The sequence below is a fragment of the Gopherus evgoodei genome, chromosome 2, assembly GCF_007399415.2.
Source record: "Gopherus evgoodei ecotype Sinaloan lineage chromosome 2, rGopEvg1_v1.p, whole genome shotgun sequence".
Taxonomy (NCBI): domain Eukaryota; kingdom Metazoa; phylum Chordata; order Testudines; family Testudinidae; genus Gopherus; species Gopherus evgoodei.
Window position 1 is genome coordinate 44,691,001 of NC_044323.1, and position 19,119 is coordinate 44,710,119.

The following is a 19,119-nucleotide window of genomic DNA, read 5'->3' on the forward strand; positions in this document are numbered from 1 at the left end:
TTCCTTAATTGTTGTTCATGATTTACTACTCACTTTGCCATTGTAAAGTACCATGATATCCCTTGGCACCTGGTATTACCAGGTTATTCATTAGTTGGTGTTCATGGCTTACTACTCACTTGGTTACAACATACCATAATAGCAAATACAGATGGAAACCAAGACTTATTACATTAGTTAAAAATGTAGGTTAAAATAACCACTGCCCATATTCAGACTAAGCTGTTAATTGTACAATATGTTCCGTACAATGTTTGCATTTTCGAGCACCTTTGGCTCAGTTCCATTGTGGCCATAATATTTTCTTCCCAAACTAGCCTGCTGCTACAGCAAAGGAAAAGATGCCCTGTCTGTAATAGCTGTTGCCTCCCCAGAGAAAAGAAAAACCAGGGGGAATGTCTTTGAGCAACCTTGTGCCACTAGGTTAACACATACCGTTTCTGAATAATGGTTGTCATTGTAAATCTTTGCAGTGAGAACCCTACAGTGGCAGAACAGCCTGCTGCTACCAGTGGGTGGTGGTGTTATGGACATTAACTTTGAGAAGCTTATATAGCACAAGGGCTAGGATAAAGGATACAAATCAGGGAAAACCTGACAAGATTAAAAAAAATCCAGGGCCAAGTATTTACTGTTCATTCCTCTTGTGAGAGGTGTTATATATTGTCTGCAGTGAGTCATGCTGAGAGCGAGCCAAGCACAATAATAGCTGAGATCAGCCTCACAGTCATTCCCGCCAATGGTAGTTACTGAGTTAGTAGAATGGGATTCTAAAGTTGTCTTCTTTTTTTCTCTCCTTCCCAGAGAGACCACCAATAATTGTTGGGGCCAGGCAGCATGGCTGTGTTGCTACACTAAGACCAAGGACATATATATTTTTAAATAAATTTTCAAAGGATCAATACAGTAATTCATATAAATGATGCAATATATAAAAGCATTCAGGACCATAGAAGAAATGCCAGTAAAATAACATACTATTGAAGCCTAAAAGGCATATTAGTACCGCACTGAAACACTAGGATCTCAGAATCATGTGGAATCATGCACGCTCAGTGTGACATTGTAGTGGTTCTCGGGGTACCCAGGACTGTGCGTCACCTTATTACTGCCTGCCTCTAGTAAGAAGGAGTCTTGCCTGTGGTAGCTGGGTGCTAGTGTCCTATCACCAGCAGCTTTGCAAGCACTCGGTGATGACAGCCCTGTCTTTGACTTGCAAGTTAACAATAGGTGCACTCCAGGTCCCGATTCCCCTTGAATCAGTCTCCTGGTCTGTCCCGGACAAAACGGGACATATGGTCACCCTAACTGAACCTCAGTTGGAATGCAGACCAAGTAAACTCATACAACATAATAAAAAAGATTTTTTTTAATCTGGGTAGTGATGTATTAGTACATAAAAACAGCCCCTTTCTGTTGACCCTCCACATAGGAGGGCTGGCATTTTATAGGTACTTTTCCCAGCATGCCTTTCTGGGGGTCTGGCCCTTTAAATTGGACAGCCAATGCCCATAGTCCTAAAATATCCATTTTGGAGGGAGTTAAGGCTTGCTCACTTCTAGCTGGTAAGAGTTCTGAATTCCTGTTGTTTTTCCTGTCTTGTTCCTGAGAGAGTATGTTCTAACAAGATGAAACAACATAAAGAATAGTTGCACCAGAGTTGCACTTTCGTTGTGGGAAAGAGAATGTGGTGAGTCGAGGGGTTGCAAGCTCTGACTATTACTCTCACATGTGTATCTACACACGCCCCTAACTTTCTCCCCTTCAGAAATCTGCCCAGAGAAAGATATTGCCAGATACAAGATTAATGTCAGTGTTTAAAATGCAGAAGGCATAGGCCCTGCTGTGGTTTTCATAGAGCGTTTAACCTGGGTGGTAGGGAGCCCCAGGTTGGGAGCAGTCCCATATATGGTCAGTTATGCCCATGCACCTCACTTTTCCTCTAGCTCAAATAGATTCAGTGAGGAAGCACTGGTTTTTTAACAAAGGCAAGCTCTGGCTGCCCCTCAGACCCAGCTGGCTGGTTTGGTGCTGCCGGCCGTCTGCCCCATGATCCCTGCTGAGACCTCAGAGGTGAGACACTAGAGAAAGGGAAGTGAGGGTACTGGATGGTTGAGTGCCTGGGTGGTGGGGAATGGGAGGTGGTAAGAATTCTCATCTCTTATCTGGCAGCCTTACCTGTTGGCTATTTTCCTTGCTTCAGAAACCAACAGGCTACTGCCCCTGAATAATATTATTATAGTGCTCCATGGCTGCTTATTTCCTGTCCTGACTTCTAAATTCCTCTTTCCTTCCCTCTGTGCCCTCTCCACACATGCACACACACTTTCAGTTGTAAGGATGAGTGGGGGGAAAAACAGAATGATTAAATGGAAAGTGAAGTCTTCTTACCAGATGGGCCTGCAGGACTCCCGGAATGTGTTTGGACCACGTCGTCCAAGGCCCCGGATATTAGGGACCACATTAAATGGTATCCCAGTATGAAGAACAGCAGAGAGATAACACAGGGGGTTTTAAGCAATGTGGGATTCATTTCTTCAGCATTAGTAACACTATCTGGAGCCTCAGTTTCATATGCCAACATTTCTGTGGTAAGCTACAGTAAAAATGAAAGTATATTAGATTTGTGTGGGATGGAGGTAGATTTGTGACTAAAGCAAGCCCCACAGAGGAGTGTTGGAAGAAGAATCATGCTGTGTAGGGAAAGGGGAAACGCTCTGCCTTACTCTTTAAAAAAAAAGTTTACTGGAGTTAAATCTGGCTTCGCCACATGCCATAAGTTCTCTCAGCTAGTTATTAACTGTGTCTCAGTTCTTATGTATAAATCAAAATACAACCTTTGTTAAATAAAACCTCCGTATTCATTAGTCTCCATATTTTCTTATCCAGTCTGTCTGATGTACCTCTAATACATATAAAGTGACTTTCTTAACAGAAACCTGAAATGCCCTTCAGATACTGAGCTCAATTAGTTATTGCCTCTGTAAATCTAGCTACTGCGCTAACTTCCCACCAAAATATGTTGACTCCGAGAATACTTCATTAGAATGTTCCAGTAACATAGACTGGGCACATTTATGTTCACTGGGCTTGCTTAACGTTGCTTTAGATAATATGTTTTGAGCAAACACACATTTAGTAGAATCTCTGCCAGGCTCAGAAGATTTAGTAGACTCTACCAGCTCAGACCCCATTTGTTCAATGTTCAGTGTCACTTTGGAAAGACTGCAACAATTTGTTTTACAAGATGCATGCAAAAGGTGACTAGAAAGATTTTAAAATTAAAGTAATGCGCAAGAGATCTGTACTGCAAAGAAATTTTGAAAACCACCTAAGAACAGAAAAAGTGAAAGAGAGTAGAAAGGGGCATTTCTTTCATGTTTTTCCCCACTTTCTCTCCATCTTTTACTGTTTTCCCCCTTTTTCCAGTGTGAGGGGAGGAAGAAAGAGGAAAGATAGATTAGGAAGGAGAAACACATAAAACGTAACAACAATATGTTTGATTTTCAAAAAAGAATAAAATTAAATTAAAAATTGTACATTTTTATTTCATTATTTTGATTTTTAATAACATTTCCAGAAATTTTTTTGAACAAAATGAAAAATTCTCATGTCTTTTAAAATTTTTCACTGGGATTAATTTGGATTTTTCATAGAATGGCATATATGTTTACCAGTCATATCCTCCAGTTTCACTTCTTAGTCATGACTTCAAGCTTTTAACTAAATGTACTGCATAGTAAATAAAAGAGGAAATGTTATATTGAAATCACTCAGATAAAACCAGCTTTTTTACTGTATTGGGGTCCAAATCTGCTCCCAGATACATCTGTGGAAATTCCATTGCACAGTTGCCCCAGATCCTGATCATTTTAACTTATGTTTTCTTAATTTCTTCCAAACAAGGAAGAAAAGATTCCAATATTGTTCTTGAAGGGGTCCTTGGAGCTTGAGTTAGAAAAAGAGTGTTAGGTGGGGTTTTCTTAACTTGGACATTTACTACAAAGAGAGAAAGAGCTGTGCTATTTAGTATTTTCTCCTACATCTCTACCTGCTTTATTTTCCTCATTGTTATTTTGATGACTTGATCATGGTCTACAAGTAACTACAGAGGGAAGAGATATCTGATCATAGATGATCATTAAGCTAACAGAAAAAAGCCGTAAAGCGTTCCAATGTTTGAAGCTGAATCAGACACATACAGACTAGAAAGAAGGTAAAATTTCTTACAATGAAGATAATTAACCAATGGAGCAACTTACTTAAGGATGTAGTAAGTTTACTATCAGTTGAAGTCTTTAAAAGAAGAGTGGGGGTGAAATCCTGGATCTTCTGAAATAAATGGAAATATTCCCATTGACTTCAGTGGTGCCAGGATTTCATAGAAGCTATAGGTTTGATGCAGGAATCACTCGGTGAACATCTGTGGCCTGGTCTATGCAAGGGGTCATACTAGATGATCATAATGTCCCTTTAGGCCTTCAAAACTATTAATCTATTTAATGATCCCACTTGTATTTGAGCTTTATTTCTTTATAGAGAATAAATATTTTTGAGTGGTGTGGTATAAGGGTTTTATAGACATGAGTTTGGGTTGCCCACAAGTGGTGATGTTTTGACACAGTCTACACAAAAATTATTTTAGAAATATTTTTGAAAGTATTTTCAAATGGTATTGGTATCATTTCTAATATCTAGTCACTTGTAAAACCCTGAGGTATCTTAAGATACTGTGAGTCCAACTGTGAAATAATTCTCAGAAAAAGAAAAAATAAATTCTAAATGATAACCCCAAAAAACTTGTTTCTCATGACCTTTTAAAGCTAGAAATAGCATCCTAGTGGAACAATGGGAATCTTAACTTTCCAGCACTATAAAGATCCCATCTGTAGTTCTGAAAAGTAGAGACATTGAACATTAAAACCTATAATTGGACAGCACTACGTAGTGTGCATCCTAAGCTAATGCCTGAGATGATGGGGCATCCAGGATTCCCAGGTTTATGGATATGAACAATATGAATGAGAGGCTGCCATTACCCTCTGACCCCACTGAGGATTACCAAAAGAAACTACACAATCTGCTCAAGAAACTCCCTAAAGAAGCACAGGAACAAATCTACACTGACACACCCCTAGAGCCCCGACCAGAGGTATTCTATCTGCTACCCAAAATCCATAAACCTGGGAATCCTGGACATCCCATCTTCTTAGGCATTGGCACCCTGACAGCAGGATTATCTGGCTATGTAGACTCTCTCCTAAGGCCCTATGCTACCAGCACTCCCAGATATCTTCAAGACACCACTGACTTCCTGAGGAACTTACAATCCTTTGATGATCTTTCAGAAAACACCATTGTAGCTACTATGGATGTAGAAGCTTTCTACATGAACATTCCACACAAAGATGGACTACAAGCCGTCAGGAATAAAATCCCCAATACTGTCACAGCAAATCTGGTATCTGAAATTTGTGACTTTGTTCTCACCCACAACTATTTCAGATTTGGGGACAATTTATACCTTCAAGTCAGCAGGACTGCTATGGGTACCTGCATGGCCCCACAGTATGCCAACATTTTAATGGCCAACTTAGAACAACACTTCCTCAGCTCTTGTCCCCTAATGCCTCAACTCTACTTACGTTACACTGATCTTCATTATCTGGACCCATGGGAAGGATGCCCTTGCGGAATTCCACCAGAATTTCAACAATTTCCACCCCACCATCAACCTCAGCCTGGACCAGTCCACACAAGAGGTCCAGTTCCTAGACACTACAGTGCTAATAAGCGATGGTCACATAAACACCACCCTATACCGGAAACCTACTGACCGCTATACTTACCTACATGCCTTCAGCTTTCATCCAGACCACATCACACGATGCATTGTCTACAGCCAAGCTCTAAGATACAACCGCATTTTCTCCAATTCCTCAGACAGAGACACACCTACAGGATCTCTATAAAGCATTCTTAAAACTATAATACCCACCTGATGAAGTGAAGAAACAGATTGACAGAACCAGAAGGGTACTCAGAAGTCACCTACTACAAGACAGACCCAACAAAGAAAGTAGAATGCCACTAGCCATCACCTACAGCTCCCAACTAAAACCTCTCCAGCGCATCATCAAGGTTCTACAACCTATCCTGAAGGAGAATCCCTCCCTCTCACAGACCTTGGGAGACAGACCAGTCATCGCTTATAAACAACCCCCCAACCTGAAGCAAATCCTCACCAGCAACTACACACCACACAACAAAAACACCAACCCAGGAACCAAACCCTGCAACAAATCACGGTGCCAACTCTGTCCACATATCTATTCAAAGGACACCATCATAGGACCTAACCACATCAGCCACACCATCAGGGACTCATTCACCTGCACATCTACCAATATATGCCATCATGTGCCAGCAATGCCCCCTACCATGTACATTGGCAAAACTGGATAGTCTCTGTGCAAAAGGATAAATGGACACAAATCTGACATCAGGAATCATAACATTCAAAAACCAGTAGGAGAACACTTCAATCACCCTGGTCACTCAATAACAGACCTAGAAGTGGCAATTCTTCAACAAAAAAAGTTCAAAAACAGACTCCAACATGAAACTGCAGAACTGGAATTAATCTGCAAACTGGACACCATCAAATTAGGCCTGAATAAAGACTGGGAGTGGTTGGGTCATTACAAAACCTAAACCTGATTTCCCCCATGCTAATTTCCCCCTACTGTTGCTCAGACCTTCTTGTCAACTGTTTGAAATGAGCCACTTTCATTACCACTACAAAAGTTATTTTTCTTCCCTTGGTATCCTGCTGTTAATTGAATTGTCTTGTTGGACTGACTTCACACTTGGTAAGGCAACTCCCATCTTTTCATGTATTTATACCTGCTCCTGTATTTTCCACTCCATGCATCTGATGAAGTGGGTTCTAGCCCACAAAAGCTTATGCCCAAATAAATTTGTTAGTCTCTAAGGTGCCACAAGGACTCCTCATTGTATTTGAAAAATGGTTATAGTCACTCTGAGACTTGAAGTTTGATGACATGGAGGCTCCAGTATCATTTTAAGTAGCGGTGAACGTTTCTCTGTAAACTAACTAATGTAAGTGTGCTTGTTAGCAAATTAAACTGAAGTGGATAAACATAATGTTCTGGCCCAAACAAGAAGTTTAGGAATCATGTCAAATACAGAAGGATTCACTTTAAATAAAATGGAATGAAATTAGGTCCTATTTATTACAATATTATATGACAGTATGATGCTACACCCATAACCTAGAAAACAAAGGAAGTTCTACATGGACACTCATTTTACTAAGGAGCAATTGCTGTCTATTTCTTTTTCCCTTAAAATTAGTCTGTTTCTTTTACTCTCGATGATGGTGCTGGTAGAGTCATAGATGGATCATTCAAAAAGAAGAAGAGGTGTGTCCTGTTTGCCACAAGACAAATCCCATAGTGATTCTCCTTTGATTACATGGGTCCCACTATGGGGAATGAGATGCATATGCACACATATTTTCATATATTTTTACATTCTCCTCATAATTTGTTTCATTAAGTTATGCAAAGAATTTGAAGCATTTTTCTAGATGCTCCACAGTTACTTTATAACAACTAAGAACCTTTGCAGCATCAGCCTTACCAGGCTTCTTATCTCTGAGAAGGGTGTCAAAAAGAGAATCATTGGCTGAGCAAAGCAAGGCCTTGCACTCAGCTCAATGGTATTTCTCTGTTAGTACCATGATAATTTTTGAACAATCAATGACAGGCTTTCTGTTGCTGGTGATATGAAGCAATTTTGTTTCTTCCTACAAGGAAGAGCTATCATTTTACTTATGTTTCCATACAACACTCATCATCATGGTTTCAAATTACAAAAGCAAGCCAATCCGGTTATGTGCAATCATTCTGATCTAGAAATCTATGTGCAATGTATGTGGTGCATCCATGAGGTGCCTAACACGTTATTGATATGGCCCTTGGTTTTGTAAATTTGCACAGCCATGCTATCGATGTGCCTCTCCTAGCTCTTTACAGATGTTCACAATGTTATTTTCTTTCTCAAAGAAGGGCTAATGACATTTGTTTGACCAGTTCAGCTGTTTCCTCATCCTCTCTTTCTGTGCATTACTAGGATATTGCTCTGAATCTGAATGATGCTGTCTCCTGGATGGGAGGGAGTTGGGGGGCTGACTTCATAGTCTCCTTGCATTTAGCAGCAAAATATTTTCCGTGATAAATGTCTAAACCCCATGAAAGCCTGGCTTTAATCTTCTCCTTTCTAAACATTTATCGAACAATGTTACCGGCATGTAGTCTTCTCTGTCAAACATTTCATTTACTCTGTAATCGGCAGAAAAGTTAAGAATGTGTCTTTTGCCTGCATTTCTAAAAGCAGCAGTGGCTTTGCTTTAGTTTTCACTGTGAAGTACAGATGTGTTCCTGGAAGATTTTTGGCTGAGAGAGCTTTCATCAGCATTAACTTCCCTCATGGTTCATGTGCAAACCATCCAGTGATCAAATCGCAATGGGTGGCCCTCAATATCTATTATTTGATTACTTAGCTATTTCTGCACTGCTTCCTCCTGTTCAGAATATTGTAAATAGAGCTGGACCTGAGCAACAATGGTCAGATCTGGATTCTCAGCCTTCTTCAAAAAGTAGTGTTGTTCAGGTACAGGGGTTTGGCTTGGGCCCATTCCTGATCATAACTTACTGAAACTTTACCCATCTCTCACACCATAAAACCCACTAGTCCCACTGAGTTGTTGCCTCTTGCAATAGAATTTTTCATGCAAATTAGAGTTGTGCAATGACCTATACCTCATAGCAGACCAGCTGATCTCCTGCAGACTGGAATTCTTGTTACAGCTCCTGCTGGAAGTGCAAACTCAGCTGGTGGGGTCCGTCTCCCTTTCTAACTTGCTTCTGATTGCACATCTCAAAGCACAGCAGAAGCTGGTGACTTGGCTCCTGCTCTCTTCAGATAACTGCAGCTTCAGAGAACCACAGGAGGTGTTTCCTGCAGCTCCAGCTCTCTGCTACTAGCACACCTCATCCTACAAATAGTGGAGCTGTCTGTCTCTTGCTCCCAAGGCTGCCTTTTTTCCTAATTGCTCTTTTTGCTGTTAATTTTGTTAGCTATTCAGCCATAGCCACAGATTCTGTGAAAGATTAGCAGCTTCCTAATGAGATATAGCTTTGCCATGTACAAAACTCAAACAGGGATTGCCCTGTTTTCAGTTGGTGGAAGCTGGTCCCACTGTTTCACTAACTATGCAGGGCTCACCACTGGTCCAGGGAACCCTCTTCCTTATCCTTAGTACAAATTCTTACATTGCTTGACCTCCAAAATTATCTCATCTCTGTCTCTTACAGCCAGAAGCCTGAAAAGTGGAAGTGCTTACTGGTGTTGTGGTGCTATGCTGTCACTTGAAAGAAATACAGTTAACTTTATTCACATTTATCCAATCATCCTAAATTCAGGGCATCAATAAGCAGTTTCTTTCTTTAGTGTATTGGCTTCTTCGCTTCTGGTGCCTTCCATCCACACTTTGTGAACTCTCTTGGTTCACTGCCTTTTAAAATTTTTAGTGCAGCAATTTCTCTCCTTTATTTCGTGCATTAGCAACTCTTTGGACTACCTATCAGCCTCGGAAAGACAGAAGTTCTTCATCAACCTGCACCTGGATCAGATGCTTCTGTCCTGAGTATCTCCATTGATGGCACTCATCTTAAAGTAGTGGAGAACTTTAAATACCTGGGTAGTGTCATATCCAGTGATGGATCACTGGATAATGAGATCAACGCACGAATATCCAAAGCAAGCCAGGCACTTGGCTGTCTGCATGTCAAAGTTTTAAACCAGCACAACATCCGGATGTCAACAAAACTGCTTGTGTACAGAGCTGTTGTTCTCTCATCTCTTTTGTACGGGTGCGAAACATGGACACTATATAGGTGTCACATCAAGCAGCTTGAAGCATTCCACATGCGCTGCTTCCGCAACATCATGAACATTTGCTGACAAGACAAAGTGCCCAATCTTGAGGTCCTCAAGAGAGCCCGGATGACAAGCATTGAAATGATGATCATGAAGTCACAGCTACACTGGACTGGTCATGTCAGCCGCATGGAAGCCAACAGAATCCCTCACCAGCTTCTGTATGGTGAGCTCTCCCAGGGCATCCGGCATATAGGTCGTCCACGGAAACATTACAAGGACACCATCAAAGCCAATCTGCAGTACAGCAGTATCAAACCTACGGACCTTGAAGACGCCGCCAGTGACAGAACACAGTGGCATGCAACAGTTAGAAATACCTGCATCGCCTTTGAGGAAGACCACTGCCGGTGTCAACAAGAGGCACGCGAACGATGTCACAGAGCATCAGCAGCGCATAATCCACTGACTGCGAACTTCCCATGCACCATCTGTAACAAAATGTGCACCTCTAGAATTGGCTTGTACAGTCATCAGAGGGCACACCAGGAGACCAACTATAGATGATCTGCACAGATTTATCACCATCAGATAGACGGACTACCAAGAAGAGTGCATGTTAATTAACACACAAAATTATTCCCTGATGATTTGTGCTAGAAAGTTTGACTTTGCACAGTCTATGCTAAGCATTCTCTGATTCTCTTTCTAACTTAGTCAATCAGCAGCTCAGACTGTCTGCTATAGAATCCAACGTGCTGTTGGAAGAATGTATTGTGTACCACCCTCTCTTACTGGTACTTGACCTGTGATCCTGTGTCTTGTCTTGATTTTTCTTGTCTATGTTAGCCCTTTAGGGCAGGAAATATCTCTGAACTCCTTGGGCTTGATTCTCTTCTCATTTGCTTCTTGCAGTTAATGAAGTTACACTGATGTAAACTATTGTCAATAACAGTAGAATCAAGCCCTATGTTTGTGAAGTCCCACGTGAATGCACACTACTAACAGTTTATAATTTAGGACATAAAGATATTATTTTTCAATAGTTAGAAAAAGGAGAGAAATTAAAATTTTGTTTGGGAGGCTCTGCGTCTGTGGAGGGCTTCTCCATCCAGATTCTGTGTTCACTCCATCCCCTAATCATTAATGTATCGAGTTTCAAGTTGCACTAGGGTTGAGTCTCCTGTTTCAGCGAGGCTTAGCTAGTTGCTGATCATCTCAACTTTACTGAAAGCTCATTATACTACTTCTTGGAAAAACAACTTATTCCCTATGTCCCTGTCTGTCTCCTCTGCTTCTTTTTCCTCCCTTTTGTTAGAGAACCAGACACTGACATTCTTTCTGTACCTATTCTCTGTAACTCTTTCCCTTAGCCTCACCCTTTGCCTCTCACCAACCTCGGTCCCTCTCTGAAATGTCAGGTGAGAAATATCTTTCACCAACAGAAAGTGAACAAAACCCCTGGATCATGCTATGCACAATGCCTGCACATTGCAATTTCCCCCATTTTTACTGCAGGCGTGAACCCTGTAGTTTGTATTTAGGTACAGCACACAGGTTTAACTCTCAGAAGAGAGAGATTTTCAGAGTGGTTAATTTGCTAACTCCATCCACAGGAATTTTTATGTACCAAAAGACTTTATTTTGTGATTGGAGGTCAATGGGAAGAGCAGTAAAATAGAAGCATCAATAGCACGATCTTCACATATTGGGCTAGCACTAACGTTGACAGCCTGGGGCCAAAAGAACTCAGCTAGAGAGTGTGGAGCCCTGTTTGCTTGCTTGTTCCTTCTTTCATTTGAGTTTTGCAGGAAGATGCAGTAAAGGGAAAACAAATGCATCAGTAGTGAGATCATTACTGACAAGGTAACCACTTTTTTACATTAGTGAGGGTGTCAGGAGGGTAAAGGGGGGCCGCTGCTATTTGGGGTCCCACTCACCTACATTTCTGGAGCCTGAGCCCAGAGTTCTGACCCATCAGTACTGAAAAATGTTAATTCTCCCTCCCTCCGCAGTATTTAAGCTATGGCTGTGATACAGGCATAGAGTACGAGACTGAATAAAAGAGAGCTCCTGATCCCTCACATCACAAGCATACTCAGCCCTAGTACAATAACAATACTAAGAAAAAGGCATGTTGCAGTTTAGAGTTGGTTTACCAAAATCGGTTTTTTTTCTAGTGGGTTTTGACATTTGTACTGTAAACTGTGCTTGGTTGGGTCTTTATTTTTCCTGGTGCTACTCACTTCATGATGTTGCCTGAGACTCAGACACAGGCAGACAGATCTGCTGAACACATGAATACTAAGGAAGTGGTTTCCTTAGTAACAATAACCATGTAACAGCTCTCAGAACTTTCCGCCCTTCCTTATGGGATTTTTTTTTTGTTTATTTGTTTTCACCAGGTCAGAGTAGACACCAAAATTGGAACTGGCTGAAAAACATCCAGTATCAGCTTACTTAAAGCGGGGAGAATGGAAAAATGTCTGTTGCATTTACAAATGGTGCCATGACTGAGTTTGCTATCTTAAAACAAAACAAAGCAAATTCTGCTGCCTTATATGTACTGCTGCTCAGTGTTATCTGACTAGACTACATTGCTCTTGTTAGAATCTTTTTTTTTGTTTTACAATCTTTTTGCCTTTTAGAGCTGTTACTATTGTTTTAGTAGATTAAGCATAACTCCGACACAGCAATCTGTTAATGGAATGTACCATAGGGAGAGGAATACCCTCACTAAGTGTGCGCAGTTAGTGCAGGACCTATTGCTATCTTCAAGACATGATGCTGAACAGCATTTTGTGACAGTGGTGTGCTTCTGCCATGGGAGAGTCAGAGTCAGAGAGACACACAAAAATCCTGTCTGGCACACTCATGCTGTGGAAGAGGAAGGGGGAGGGCTCTTGCTGATTTACTGAGCAGTATTCCTCTAAAAAGGAAGTTACAATACAGTATTTCAGCAGAGGGACAGTCTCTGGTACTCACAGGAGGTACAATACACTGAATCAAGACAACTTTTCAGTCCATTTATCAAAAGGCTTACAACTCACTTCAAACCAGGTGGAGTGATTTGAAATACTACTCACAGAAATTAAATCCGCACCCCAGCCACTTCATTAAAAAGCTTAGTCATTGGCTTTCAACAGCATTTGTTTGTGTATTTTATAATTATCGCAGCCACATTTATGTCATTTTAAAAAATTGTAAAGATACTTTTTTTTGCAGGGGGTGGGAAGGAACAAAAATTGCCATATCTGTTACCTGTCTGGTACCCTATTTATCATTTAGCCTGGAATTTGTGACTGAACAAGCTAAAATGGTTTTATCTGTTACTAAAAGGAAAAACTGATGATGCTAAACTGCAGTGAGTTTGAGTTATACTGCTGAAATAATAAAAATGTGAGAAGATATTGCACACTATGATCTTGGTAGAGAGCAACAATGCTTTATTTTTCAAGATCTTTGAAAAAAGCAAAATCACAAAATTATCTCCAGATTGATATATGTAGCACTATCACAAATATTTACACCTAATATCGATTAGCAGATCCTAAGAGAGACTGAGCACTACCATCTCCACTTACTTTAATGGCAACTGTGGGTGCTCAACATGTCAGGATGAGGCCAAGAATGTCCCACTAAACTGTAATACTATCAAGAACAGTGAGAGGACAGCTGTGACAGAACTAAAGGGAAGCCCCACAAACTTTTTTACCAGACGGAGATGAACTGACTCAATACAGCAAATTGATTCACTTAGTCCCCCTGAGGCGGGACAAGCACCTTTTATTTCAACACAGCTGCAGAATTAACCATTGAGCATATTTCTAATTATCACCTCCATGACCCTGTGAACATATGCTGGATATAATACCCATCCTGCTATGAGAAATGATAGATCTGAGCTACATATATTTTAGACAATTATATCAAGGCCCTCTCTTGCAAGCTACCTGTGCATGACATTCCCATTATCTGCCTTTAATGTCAGACCCATGCACAGAAGGCTTACAGAATCAGACTCTGTATGTTTCAAATCTTCATGTAACAGAAAAATTAATTTATTATTGCACAGTAATCTTTTGAGTTATAAAAAGTGAATAACACAACATATCAAAAGGACACACAAACACACACCAACCATGATCTTGAAAATATTTACACATGCATGGACTCAAAAGGGACTACCTGCATGTGTCAGTGTTTGCAGGAACATGGCTGTATTCTGCAAGTGATATACCATTTACCTGCATAATTGGCCAGATCCTAAGGCATTGTAGATAGGTCCTTAGCTGATGTAAATTGGCTATGCTAATTTGCACCAGATGAGTATCTAGCTCAATATATTTATTCTCAGTTCTGTGAGAGGGATCCATAACCCTGGACAGACTGACCCAAGGACTGTAAATCACCAGTGCTTAATATTTTCAGTATTTATATAGTTCTGAAATATTGCAGAATATGGTTTCACATTAGTCTATATGAGCATTTCAGTTCAATAAGAACTGTAGGGTGGTCCATTATTGGTACAGAATAATACTTTGGTTTCTCACAATGGGTGGTTCTTTTGAATAATATAAGGACTTTTTCTTATGAGATTAAGGAACGTCTCACCATAGAGGAGATATCTGTATTACTTTCCCCTTGTTTTTTAGCTTAGAAATGGACTATAAACAGTTTACAGAAATAGATGCAGATGACTTCTGCCTGTATCAATTCCCTAGTGTATTGAGTATGGCTTCAATTCTTTTGCCTTTGATGCTTTTAAAACCAGATTTTTTTCCTCTCCAGAATATCCCTGTATGCCAGCCATAGTAAATACCAATTCCATTTCCATCCCATTATTTTTCTAATGAAGGGTTTGTCATGCAAAAGAACATCTGAGGTGACTATGTTTTCCATTATGCAAAGTATTCAGTTATGATAATGGCTTTAGGACAGTTTTATAAAGGTACCATGGAAAGAAATCACAAGTGAGTGCAATGAAATAGTAGATGAATCCCTTATATTTTTGCCCTCTCATTTAAAATTCAGGCCACAGAGGTCACCCTAATTTGCCACACATATTTTCTGTGACATTCCCAATCTGTGCATATAGTAAATATAAGAATTGGCAGCTTTCACTGAATAGACTTCTAAGTGCTTATCAAAAGAAAAAAGATGAAAAAAGGGGCTGTAAAATAGTCACATTTTGTACATCCGGAGCTTTCTCTTCTAAACTCACACTTATTAAAATCTACTGTCAATGGAATTTACCTTTTGAGCTCAAGTTGTTTCCATTCAGAACAAAGAAAAAATAGGCCAGCAAAGACAACCTGATATTTCTTAGAAATTCTCTTTACTTTTTTATGCCAAATCCCAAGGGGCAGGGCTCTCCAGAAAGAGAGTTTATTTTCTAAATCCTTTGAACACAAAGCTTTTACATTTTTAGGGCAAGATATTTTCTTAAACCATCTCACTAATTGTATTGCTGTATTAATACTTTTCTCAGAGGTGAACACACACACATACACACTTGCTTAATTTCTGTTAGATATTTCAATTATGCCAGTGTACTGGTTTACATACAGAAAAAATAACTGTGAAGTTAGGTCTTGGAAAGTACTTAATATATCTTTGTCGTTGTCGGCATAGTTCATTCTCTCTCTTTGTCACTCCATCCATATATATGGTGTGTACATAATATTTACACAGAGAGGATATATTTATTACTTTACAGTGTAATTAAAAAAATACACACTTTTTTTTACTCCTCACGAATATTTTAGAAACCTGCTGAACTGATTTAGTTGTATTAAATTTCTATAGCCAGCAATCTTTTTTGACTGAAGAAACATAGCCATTTCATAACACTTCAAAGATAACAATCAAATTTAAGCAGGAAGTAATATCTGTAACAACTCACATACAGTGACCTACTCAATCAACACTCTCAAAATACTTTACACCCATTTATGAATTAAGTATCACAACATCCCTGAGAGATGAGCAAGTATTGTTAACCTTCTTTTATACATGGCTAAATTAAGGCACAGAAAGTTGAGGTGACTTTGGCACACAGGCCAACATTTTCAAACCTGAGTGCCTAAAGTTAGGCTCCTGAATCAGCAATTATATGAGCAAAATTCTTAAGTACGTCTTAAACTGCTGTCTGTGCCAGGCTGATTTTGAAGCAATTTTGAACTAGTCACAACTCAGTTTTGATGTGGAGTAACTTATGCATTTGAACACCCTTAGAGTGGACAGCCAGTTGACAGCCTTCTGGCTGTGCTTGTCCAATCTCAAAACCATTAACTCTACAATCCTATACATCTGTAGATGGGATTAGATTCAAAACTGATATAAAGGGGACACGACAGTAAAATCTTATAGTCTATGATTCCATATTCATTTATTTATTTAGATTCATACAGGGAAAAGTTAAGAATGCCTAGCTACAGCTCTAGGCACTACAGACAACTTTTAAAAAATACAAACATAAGAGCTTTCTCCATAATTATTGATCTATCAATGCCACCTATCTCCCTTTATCAACAATAGCTGTCAAGGAATAAAGGCTGAAAAATTCCCTGGCCCTATCATCATACCTCCTCCTATTCCTTCCAAAGCCAGGGAAAATAGATGGGCTCTGCAACATGCTTTAAGAGTCAACAGGTTTGGACTATGGTGGACCAAGCTGGGCAGAAGGTAAGTCAAAATTCCTTTGTCAATCTCAGCTATGGCAGTGTGGCACAGGAAGAAAAGTCGTCTCTTAGGTAGGTAGGTAGGTCCCAGGCCAGCCCATTTAGGACTGGAAAGGTCAATGCCAACATTTTAAATTCCACTGTAATCAGCAGCCAGTGCAGATAATAGAGCACTTAACACTTCACTTAAATCATATGATTTAAAAACAGAGTGAAAATATTTTGTAAATTGTATGGTATTTGTAATGTATGTGGTAAGCTACTATCCCCAGGGCCAGTGCAACCACTAGGCAAACTAGGCAGCCTCCTAGGGTGCCAAGATTTGAGGACACCAAAAAACGATGCCCAAAAAAATGTCTGGGATGCTCATCCGGCACCAGCTAAATGTGTAACCCTCTTCCCGCTGCTGTGCAAGGGGGCTCTGTGGTTTTGATCAGCTCCGGCCGGCAGGCCAGGAAATGATGTCATTCCTCCTCCGATCGCTGGGGGCACTTTGCTGCTCCCTGCTGCTCTGGCTCTGCCCCAGGGCCCCCGCCCCTGCTCAGTCCTGCCCCACTGCCACCCCCCTGAGCTCTGCAGTGGGGCCCGGCCTGCACTCACCGGCAGGGGGAAGTGCAGAGACCCAGCCCCAGCCCCCCAAGGAGACCTTGGGCACCCCCCCTCACACACAGGGGGGCTGCGTATAGCCCCAGAATATCTAGGGACTGCCCTAGTACCCGCCACCCTGCCTGCAGCCAGCCCCTGCTGAACCCCCTGCCCTGCCCGCAGCCAGCCCCACACCCCCTGTCTCTAGCCAACCCCCCCTGCCCTGCCCACAGCCAGCCCCACACCCCTTGCCCACAGCCAGCCCCACACCCCCTGCCCTGCCCGCAGCCAGCCCCACACCCCCTGTCTCCAGCCAGCCCCACACCTCCTGCCCTGCCCGCAGCCAGCCCCACACCCCCTGTCTCCAGCCAACCCCGCACTCCATCTCCAACCAGCGCTGCAACCCCTGCCCTGCCCGAAGCCAGCCAGCCAGCCCCGCCCCCCCATCTCCAGCCAACCTCTGCCACCCCCGTGCCCAAAGCCAGCCAGCCCCACACTCCCCTGTCTCCAGTCAGCCCCTGTAGCATCCCCATGCCCAAAGCCAGCCAGCCCCACACTCCCCTGTCTCCAGCCAGTCCCTGCCGCACCCCTGTGCCCAATGCCAGCCAGCTCCACACCCTGTCAGGTTATTCATTTATTTTCATTAAATATGTAGACTAAATAATTAAATTAATAAATTTTCAAGACAAATCTGTATTAATTCTAATAAACAAGGCCACATTATGCAGTATTCATTTTTGAAAGTTCATAATAAGCGATGCTCCGGGGGACGGGGGGCGCAAGGTGGAAGTTTCTCCTAGGGTGCAAAATATCCTTGCACAGTCCCTGACTATCCCAGTAGGATGGAATAGTCTTATGGATTACAAAATGGAACCCCTTAGCATACAGCCGTCTACTTGGTAGAAAGTCTATAAAAACATCCAGAGTATATACATGACTAGTTGTCATGACGGGCTTGGGCAATCAGACTTTGTGATCAGTGCAGTGGTTGGAGCCAGGAGTCGAGCCAAGAGCCAGGGGCAGGAATCAGGAACAGGACAGGAAAGCAGGGCTCTGGAGCCGGGCGAAAAGGTGGGGTCCAATGTAGCAGTCAGTCAGCAATTCATCCAGTTTCACAGACCACTTCCTGTGCCTCCTTCTGGCCTAAATGGTGCAGCTAGGCCAATTGTTGAGGCCAGGCACTCCTCCTATCAGGACCCCCATGAATGGTACTTCTGGTAGGGCCAGGATGCCATTAGCAACTCAGCCTACAAGTTACTATCAAGCTGCTGGCTGGTGGCTGGGATGTGAAGCCTTCCCAAGGACCCAGATCCTCACACTAGTTCCCATATGGTAGCTGTATTGTCTTTGTAGAGTCTGTCGGTCAAGAATTGTTATTGAAGATGTCGTTACCTTCTCCTGGGAACATAAAGTGGGTGTCTGGTCAATGTAGAATATTTTTAGCATTTGCGGATATGGGAGGATGAGTGAAGTATCTTCTTGACCTCTGTGAGTTCTGCCCACTTTTGCTGGACACCGCTGGAGTAATCTTATTTAATTATTATTATTATTAATTAACATTGATACTGTGGTAGCTTCTGGATTCCAGGCAGCTTGGGCGCGATTGTGCTAGGAACTGTTCAGACTCATGGTAAATGACTGCCCCTGCCCCCAAAGAGCTTACAAGCTCAAAGCTATTCTTGAAACATACAGTGTGTATCCCCATCTTTTAGGATCTTGATATGTCTCTCCTCTTCTAGGGTTCAAGCACTCTTCAATTTTGTCCTTCTGGATCAGTTCTTGACGTCTTCCATTTTGTTAGACAGCAGTTTTACTTGTTCTGTCATTTCTGCCAGTTGACTATTTGGTTCAATGTTTATAGTAGAGAATTTATCCTTCCATCTCT